At 43.8% G+C, this 9,085-nt stretch overlaps 1 protein-coding gene across 2 annotated transcripts in view; it reads left to right on the top strand.

The window, feature by feature from the left end:
* The first annotated feature begins 8,940 nt into the window (after positions 1-8,940).
* The window catches only part of LOC123506667, a 226,638-nt gene continuing 226,493 nt past the window's right edge, over positions 8,941-9,085 (top strand). For both annotated transcript variants that reach the window (XM_045258916.1, XM_045258915.1), the window contains exon 1: positions 8,941-9,085. This exon is cut by the window's right edge. The gene's annotated coding sequence lies outside the window, so the exon portion shown is untranslated.

The raw sequence follows: 9,085 nt of genomic DNA, 5'->3' as shown, positions 1-9,085 counted from the left end.
ACCGAATTCCACATAAAGGATGGAAGGTGGGAGGCGAGAAGGCCGGGGTGGGAGGATGGAGGGGAGGGCGGAATCATAGCGTGGCGAAGGGAGGGAAAGAGGAAAAGAAGGAAGGGAAAGACGGGGGAGAGGGAAGGAGAGGGGCCAGGTGTCTTCAAGTTGCCGCTACTTCCTACTCTTCTTCCTCTTCTTCTTCTTCTTCTTCTTCTCTCTGTCATGGATTGTGTCATGTGTATTAGTGTATGTTCATAGTAGTGCTGATGGTGATGTTGATGATGGTAGTGGTAGTTAGGTTGTCAAAGTGGTGTTGGAGGTAGAAGTAGTGGTAGTCATAGTAGTAGTAGTAGTAGTAGTAGTAATAATAGTAGTATGTTTCTCTAGAACAACAGGAACAGCAGTTACGATAACTTATCTATGACTACCAATATCACTACTACTACTACTACTACTACTACTACTACTACTACTACTACTACTACTACTACTACTGCTACTACTACACTACCACCACTACTGCCACCACTACCTCCACCACCACCAAACAATATTCACACACATTAAGCATCATAAACACACACACACACACACACACACACACACACACACACACACACACACACACACACACACACAACAACAACAACAACAGCAACAACAGCAACAGCAACAACAACAACAACAACAACAACAACTACAACAACAACAACAACAACAACAACAACAACTACAACGTTCCTAAAACATTCACAAGAACCATCAGATCAATATCATTTCCCCTGTTTCCTTTACATTTCACCCTCAGGTTCATGGCAACGGGAGGAGGTGGGCACAGCTTCGACAGGTAAGCAAGAGGACGCCGCTGTCTGCCGGGGGAGTGACCACTACCACCACCACCACCACCACTACCGCCTCTATTGTCTATTGTGGGGGTGGATAGGAAAATATTATCACTGGCTGAGGAGCTTTGTGGAGGAAAGAATGGGGAAGGAAGGGCAAGGGGCTTAGTTTTTCTCCTCCTCCTCCTCCTCCTCTTCCTCTTCCTCCTCCTCGTCGTCCTCCCCTTCCTCCTCCTCAAGCCCACAAGCACAGGATCAGAAGGGACCGAGACTCACCTGTGTAGAGAGAGAGAGAGAGAGAGAGAGAGACTGGGGGGTGACTAAAAGGCGTCTCAAGGTGTCTTTGTCGGAGCCGCAAAAGAGGAGTTGAGAAGGGTGAGGCAGGCGCACTGAGAGATGGATGGATGGATGGAGGGAAGGAGAGAAAGGAGGGATGGAGGAAAGGAGGGGAAGAAGGAAGGGGAGGGGGGGTCTTTACGGTCTTTCCAGGTCCTTTTGGTGTGTCTTTCAGCCTCGCCGCTTCGCCAGGTGCTGCATCGGGACTTGTTTGGGAAGCACACGCCTGCTCTTAATGAATCGTAAGTGTGTTTTGGTACGCTTTTTGGGGACACGCGACGCCCACCTGCCCGCTCAGACACGCAGCCGCACACACGCCCGCTTTCCCGCACGCCCGCACTCTATTGGCCTTTGTGCATCTTCTGGGTTCTTGCCTTCGATTTTTTGGTGAAATTGCAGATGATTTGTTGGTTTCTTCGTATTATCTGTTTTTTTTCTCTTTTTTTACGCCTTGTTTTATCCTTGTTTTCTTCTTCTTTTTTTTCTTCTTCTTCTTTTCTTCTTCTTCTTCTTCTTCTTCTTCTTCTTCTTCTAGCGTTCCTCTTTTCCTCACCTCTGATCACCTCCTTGCCATACTCCGTTACCATTTCTTCATTACTCATCGCTGACGTTAAAATTTACTTTCCCATTTAACGCCATTTACTTCCACATCGCTCTGCCTCATCAATCTGTAACAACGCACCAACCACATTTCTGGATACTGCCCTCCATCAGCCTCCCACTCCTTCCAGCACAAACCCTCGCTCTTAACCCAATTCCACATTATTTCACTTCCTGGTCCCCTTTTTCGTTTCATTCCAAGCTTTTTTTATTACTTTAACTTCTTTTCTTCGTATTTTAGTGTCTTTTTTCGAGTTCATCCGATCATTTATATTTTCAACTGACTCGTAATCAAGACTGAAATTTTTAGTATTATTTGCTGATTTAATTTTCCATTCCATTCCATGTTGTGTTAATATAAAGGTTTTTTTTCATTTCCATTCCTTTTAGAATTTTTCTTTTGTGAATTTCTCATTTAAATACATCACTCCTCACAATACGGGCCTTTAATAGGAACTTTTATTGACTTCCGTCCTGGTTTACCTTCTCACATTACTCCAGACACTATTAGACCGTTCTTCCAGATTCAAAACTCATCATATTTCTACCTGCATTAACCTAACACTGTATCTCATCACTAATTTCAACATTGATTTCTTCATAGACTCACTGGTTCATTTTGTCATTCCATTCCAGGCAGTTTCAATATACCATCAATTCCAAAATCTTTTAAAAGTTAGCCTCAGTCAACCTCCCATTTCATTCCATCACTTTTCTCGACACAGAGACCTCAAAGAACACCGATTCTCTTATAGAAACGCTTCCTGACCTACCTTTTCATTTCAATTCAACTTACAGCCCCTAAAATTTTCCTTCAGATTTTAACATTAAACTTACATTTCATCCCATCACTCCTTCCAACATAGAGAACCTCAAACAGCACCGAATTTCTTATAAGCCCACTTCCTGGTCTACCTTTCCGTTCCATTCCTGGCAGTCCCATTATACTGTCTTCCCGTTCCGACCCTTCCCGTTCAGAACTATTCCTTGGAACCAGCGGGAATCAAGCGCGTTTCCTTTACCTGTTTCCTGTGTCGGCTCGTCCAAAGGGTGTTACCGGGGTGAGGTGCGCCAGGTGGCAGGTTGGTCCAGGTAGCTCTTGGAAAAAGGTCACCTGTGCCGGTATTCATCTTGGCCACAATAATCCAGGTGCTGAGGAGGGAGGGAAGGTGGAAGGGAGGGAAGAAGGAGAGGGAGGGAAGGAGGGGGTGAGAAAAGGAGGGAAAGAAGGTTGGGGGGTGAAAGGCGAGGAAGGTTTAGGAAAGGGAGGGAGGAGGGGGAGTGCAGGAGGAAGAAAGAGATGGAGGAAAGGGCTAAGATTAAGATGGAACGGGGGGAAGGAACCGAAGGGAGAATATGAGAGAAGAATGTAGGAGAGATAAAAGTGTGCCGAGGGAAAACCTGGAGGATGGAAGGGAGGGAAAGAAAGGAAATAGCTGGAAGGAAGGAGGCAATTGCAAGAGGAATGAAGGAAAAGATCAGTAAGGAAAAATATAAAGATAGAAAGAGAGAGAGAGAGAGAGAGAGAGAGAGAGAGAGAGAGAGAGAGAGAGAGAGAGAGAGAGAGAGAGAGAATATGTAGGTGACAGAAATAAAAGAAATTGTACAAACTCTCATAAAATAGACTATGATATAAACAATATATATATATATATATATATATATATATATATATATATATATATATATATATATATATATATATATATATATATATATATATATATATATACCAAATACACTAATAAATCACTACTTCAATGTGTGTGTGTGTGTGTGTGTGTGTGTGTGTGTGTGTGTGTGTGTGTGTGTGTGTGTGTGTGTGTGTGTGTGTGTGTGTGAGGGGTGAGCACACAAGTCAATCGGTCTTACACGGATCAAACTTCAAACATGCGCGTCCCTCGGTCACTTCCACGTACTGTCCTTGTCCCCTAACCTCTGCTCCCCTCACTTCCCTTCCTTACCCTTCATCACACCTTGCTTCTCCTTCTTCTACATTCCTTTCTCTTCTGCTTCCCATTTACACATTCATACAGACCCATTCTTTCTGATGTCTACACAAATATTTCTATTTTTTATCTCTCTAATTTCATCTTTCATCTTTTCCTCGCTTGAGTATCATGACGCGTTTCCATATTCATTCTGGTTACTATCTAGTAATTCTACTTCTTGTATACTCTCCTTTCTTTCCTTTTTTTCTCATTCCTTCCAAAGTCTATAAATTATTCCAGAGCCTTATATCTAACTTAATCTTCCTTCCAGTCTAACTTTACCTACCCTCTATATACTCATTTTTCTCTTCTATTTCTCCTTTCTTTCCTCCAGAGTTTATGAATTATCCCAACACATTATATATAACTTCACCTTCTTTCCAGTCTAACCTAAACTACCTGACACTACTTCCTGTACACTCTCTTTCTTCTCCTTTCTTTTTCTCATTCCTTCCAAAGTCTATAAATTACTCCAGCACCTTATATCTAACTCAACCTCCCTTTCAATCTAACTTAACCTACCCTAAACTATCTTCTATACCTTCCCTGTTCTCTCCTCCTCTTTCTCTCCCTCCTTCCAGAGTCTATGAATGATTCCAGCACCTTTATGTCACCGTGGCTTCAAATTCCCTTTACAATTGGCGACAAAACCTTAAGGGCTGTGTGTGGTTCGCCTCTGCGTGATTGGGCTTGACTGTAAGGAAGGTGAGGAATTGAGCTCACGAAGGGGAGACACAAGAGGGAGGATGAAAGGAAGGGAGGGGAGTGAGAGAGAGAGAGAGAGAGAGAGAGAGAGAGAGAGAGAGAGAGAGAGAGAGAGAGAGAGAGAGAGAGAGAGTACTTTATGGTTAAATGGTTTTTTGCGTTTTGATAGTGATGTTTTCTGTTTGTCTGTCTGTTTCTCTCTCTCTCTCTCTCTCTCTCTCTCTCTCTCTCTCTCTCTCTCTCTCTGAACACTTTTTTCATCCTCTTATTATCTTTTCTTGTTTATTAATAATATTCTTTTCTTTTTTCCCTTACTAGTTATTCTCTTTACATCATTTTCATCATCATCATCATCTTTCCTCCTCCTCCTCCTCCTCCTCCTCCTTCTCCTCCTCCTGGCCTTCCTCGCCCTGCACCGCCTCACCACGTCTCTTTTAGTCGCACCATGAAATACTCAAATAAAGGGAGAGAGAGAAAGAGAGAGAGAGAGAGAGAGAGAGAGAGAGAGAGAGAGAGAGAGAGACAGACAGAGAGAGCGAGGCCTCCTTCCCTTCTTCCCTCCTTTCCACAATCCCTGGCCACCGCCCTATCGAATGGCCGAGTCTTTAGTGCATGTCGGGAATGTCTTGAAGAAGGAGGAGGAGGAGGAGGAAGAAGAGGAGGAGGAGGAGAAGGAGGAGGAAGAAAAAGAGGAGGAGGAGCTGTGATATTCTAGAACGTGTGAAAAGAAGTGAGAATATGTATAGAAAATTGCTCCAGAGAGAGAGAGAGAGAGAGAGAGTGTGAGAGAGAGAACAACAAGGAGTCTTCGGTGTGTCCCTCAGGTAAACACAAGCTGGACAGGTCACACAGGTAAGCCCACCACTCTATTAATTAAACAAACACCTGTCCGCTCCTCACACTTCGTCCCTTTCGCCGCTCAAAAGTCCACCGCTAAAGCGAATCAACATTTACTTTACCAATTTTTTACTGACCAATGCACTAGGACCAAAACTCCACCAGAAACCACATGACTTTCCCCCTTAACTCTCTCCGGCATGGCACTTTCATCCCCCCGGAGAGCGGATTAACACCTGCGTTACCTGTAAATTATGGGAAAAAACAAGGAAGGTATTTGTGACACCCCGTAAGAGTGAGAATACAATTAAGTCGTCTAGTAATTCCATCTTTAATCGCGTGTCCGGTATAGCACTATATTGTCCAGAGAGTGAGGTTTACACAGGGTGACACGCAGTACACAGTCGCCTCAACTCACCTGCTCTCACCTGTCCGGGAATCCAATCAGGGGAGGAAACAGGGAGGGAAAACACTGACCCGCAGATGTAGAAGCAAACAGGAGGAAAATTGCTGGGAGATGTTGACCTAAGCAGAGAGAGAGAGAGAGAGAGAGAGAGAGAGAGAGAGTAGGGAAACGTGTGTGGAAAGGCAAACGAGTGTAGATGAACTGATAAGGAAAATTTGGTGCCGAAAAAATAACAAATAATGATGAGAGAGAGAGAGAGAGAGAGAGAGAGAGAGAGAGAGGGAGAGGTGCTGCAAAAGGCGGATTGACAGACAGAGAGGCAGACAAACAAACAGACAGACAAAAAGACAGACAGACACACACGCAGACAGACGAGCATACAAAATAATGGAACAAACTACTGACTCAGACATATGGAAAGGTAGAGACAAACAGACAAACGAACAGACAAAACAGATAGAAACAAACCCAAAAACAAACATACAAAATAGTGAGAGTGATGAAGTAATACCACTCTCTCTCTCTCTCTCTCTCTCTCTCTCTCTCTCTCTCTCTCTCTCTCTCTCTCTCTCTCTCTCGGAATGACAAGCACTGGAGGACGCGAAGACTCATTCCAATAGCAAACCACAACTTGTCCATTCTAACGAGGCTCCCACTCTGCCCCGCTCACCCCTTTACTCCCTGGGTGGCCGCCTCGCTCCTACCCACCCCTTCACCCACCTTCGAGCCCCTATGCCACCCGTATTGCAGGACCCCAGCATCAGATCACCCTGAAGGATACCACAGGAAAGTAAAGTGTTGCTGGAGGACCGGAGACTCACCCTGGGGAAGCTATGTTGTGTTTAGGTCACTCTAGCGAGGCCCTGGGCAGGTAATTTCGGCATACCAGTGTGAGTTTAGCAAAGCTTTCCAAAAACACCCAATATGACCTGAGAACTTGTGACCCTTGGCGCTGCGTAGGCTATAGAGGTCAACTTTCCATATGGTACCTTCCTAACGTCACCTCTATGTCTCCTGGGAGCTTCCATAGGAGTTAGAATGTGGTGGAAGGTCGGAGGGGAAGCGACCTTATGCGCTGGAACGTCTCAAGGGTCACTGTGGCCTGTGTCTTGAGAAGCTGCTTAGAATGATTGGTCACGGCTCATTAGGCTCAACTCAGGTCATCACGGGAGGGTGGGATGTCTTATTTGGACACCTTAGATTAGCTCCTCCAGGTACCTCACGAAGCAAACCAGGAGGAGAGAGGAGGAGGAGGAGGAGGAGAGGGAGAAAGGTGAGTTGGGAGGAGGCTCAGGTGAAATAGTACCCTCCTCCAGGTACCCACATGTCCACCTGTCAGAGCACCTGTCTCCACACTCATTAGTACGGGTCTGCTCTTTTGCATCAGGTGGCGGCGGCGGTGGTGGTGGTGGTGGTGGTATAGAAGTGTGTGCGTGCGTGCGTGAGCCATGATACACTTAACCAGTCCATGATGTTACACTGATATTCATATTTTAACCCCTTGAGCACTATGACGCGTTTCCACATTCATTCTGGTTACTATTCATTGTTTTTTACAGCTTCAGAAACTTATGTGGGGGATTAAAATAGTGAAGACTCTTGCCATTAATCTTTTTACCTTCATAGAGCTTTCCTAATGTCAATAAAATGGTCTAATCGTACATAAGTCTCAAGGTAAAAATGTGTCCATGTATTGAAAGGGTTATATACCGCAGGGAGTGATGTTGAGTGGTATTAATGTTTCTGGAGTGATAGAATGGTGTGGTTAGTTGTTGCAGGGTGTGGTATGGTGTGTGGTGACTTGATATGGTAGTGTGTGGTGTGTTGTGGTTGGGTGGCATGTGGTGTAGCGGGGCGCGCCGTGTCGTGTTCCTTAGAAGGTGAAAAAACGGATACTTTAGGAAGTGTCTGGCGCGGGCGTGATGGCTCTTTCAGGAAATGTTTGAGAGAGAGAGAGAGAGAGAGAGAGAGAGAGAGAGAGAGAGAGAGAGAGAGAGAGAGAGAGAGAGAGAGAGAGAGAGAGAGAGAGAGAGAGAGAGAGAGAGAGAGAGAGAGAGAGAGAGAGAGAGAGAGAGAGATTGACATATATGATAATAGAAAAACCTCCTTACATATACGGTACATGATTATTTCCCCCCAAGAATCGCTGCTTGAGATCATGCGTCTGACATTTCCTTCTCCTCCTCATGCCTTCCTTATCCAGTAATAAACTCACAACATACACACCATATGTGCCTTTTTAGTGAGCGACGCAGGAAATACACACACACACCTAGACTCTATCAATATTTCACACCTTCATTTCTAATTACACACCAAACAAAAGCACTCCATACATTCTATTGTTGTTTTTCTTGTTGTAATTATGTTCTGCAGTCAATATTATGCCACTCGAGTGATTTCAAGTGACTGGCACACCTATGGCACACCTGTATGGCTCCCTAAGCACACCTGGCACCCTGTCACTAGCGGCTGCCACTCTAGTGCTGTCTGAATGGAGGGGACGGAACACGGAGAAGGGAAAGCCTGGTGAAAATGATAGAATGGTTGTTAATTATATATCCAGTGGTTTAATGTGTTATTTAGCTGTTATTCTGTGTTTTGTTTGGTTAACTGTGCTGTGAGTTAGCTGTCTTTGATATATAATGTGTTGTTGGGAAATAAATTCAATTCAGTAAGAATAACACTTAACTGTCCATATAAAACAAATAGTAGAATGATGAATACTATGGTTAATTAAATGTATGTCAGTTTCCTTTGATATATAATGTATTGCTGGTAAATTAATTATACTCGGTGTGAATAAAATTTACTGCATTATGTTTGGTTAGCCATGTTGTGAGTTAGTTTTCTTTGATATCTAATGTGCTGTTGGTAAATAAATCAAATTTGGTGAGAATAACACTGAATCGTCTATGTAAAAACAAATAGTAGAAAGACAAATTCTATGTTTAATTAACTGTATATGTCACTTTTCTTTGATACATAAGGCATTGTTGTAAATGAATTGTACTCAATGAAAATAACACTCGTTTTGGATGGTGAGTATAAAACAAATAGTAGGTACCCGTAGTATAATAGATCCTTTATTCAAATTCAGTCTCGTAACATCAAAATTTCACTCTATAAAACCTAGAATCACTAAAATCTACACAGAAAACAAAAGCAAATGAAGAGAATACAACAAACATGTCTTATTTTCCAGGGACTACTTTGTGTAGAAGGAGGAGGAGATGGATGGCGTGCCACGGCCCACGGCTCAGACACTACAGGAGGCCGGACCGAGGTCCGATCCTACTGCGTACCTTTATCGCCTTCAATCGGACATTTTTAGCGTCTTGATCAGTTTTTATAACGTGTGTGTATTAGTGCAG

Source organism: Portunus trituberculatus, chromosome 20, assembly GCF_017591435.1.
Source record: "Portunus trituberculatus isolate SZX2019 chromosome 20, ASM1759143v1, whole genome shotgun sequence".
Classification (NCBI taxonomy): Eukaryota; Metazoa; Arthropoda; class Malacostraca; order Decapoda; family Portunidae; genus Portunus; species Portunus trituberculatus.
The sequence above is the reverse complement of the archived record's forward strand: the minus strand, read 5'-3'. Positions and strand labels throughout refer to the sequence as shown.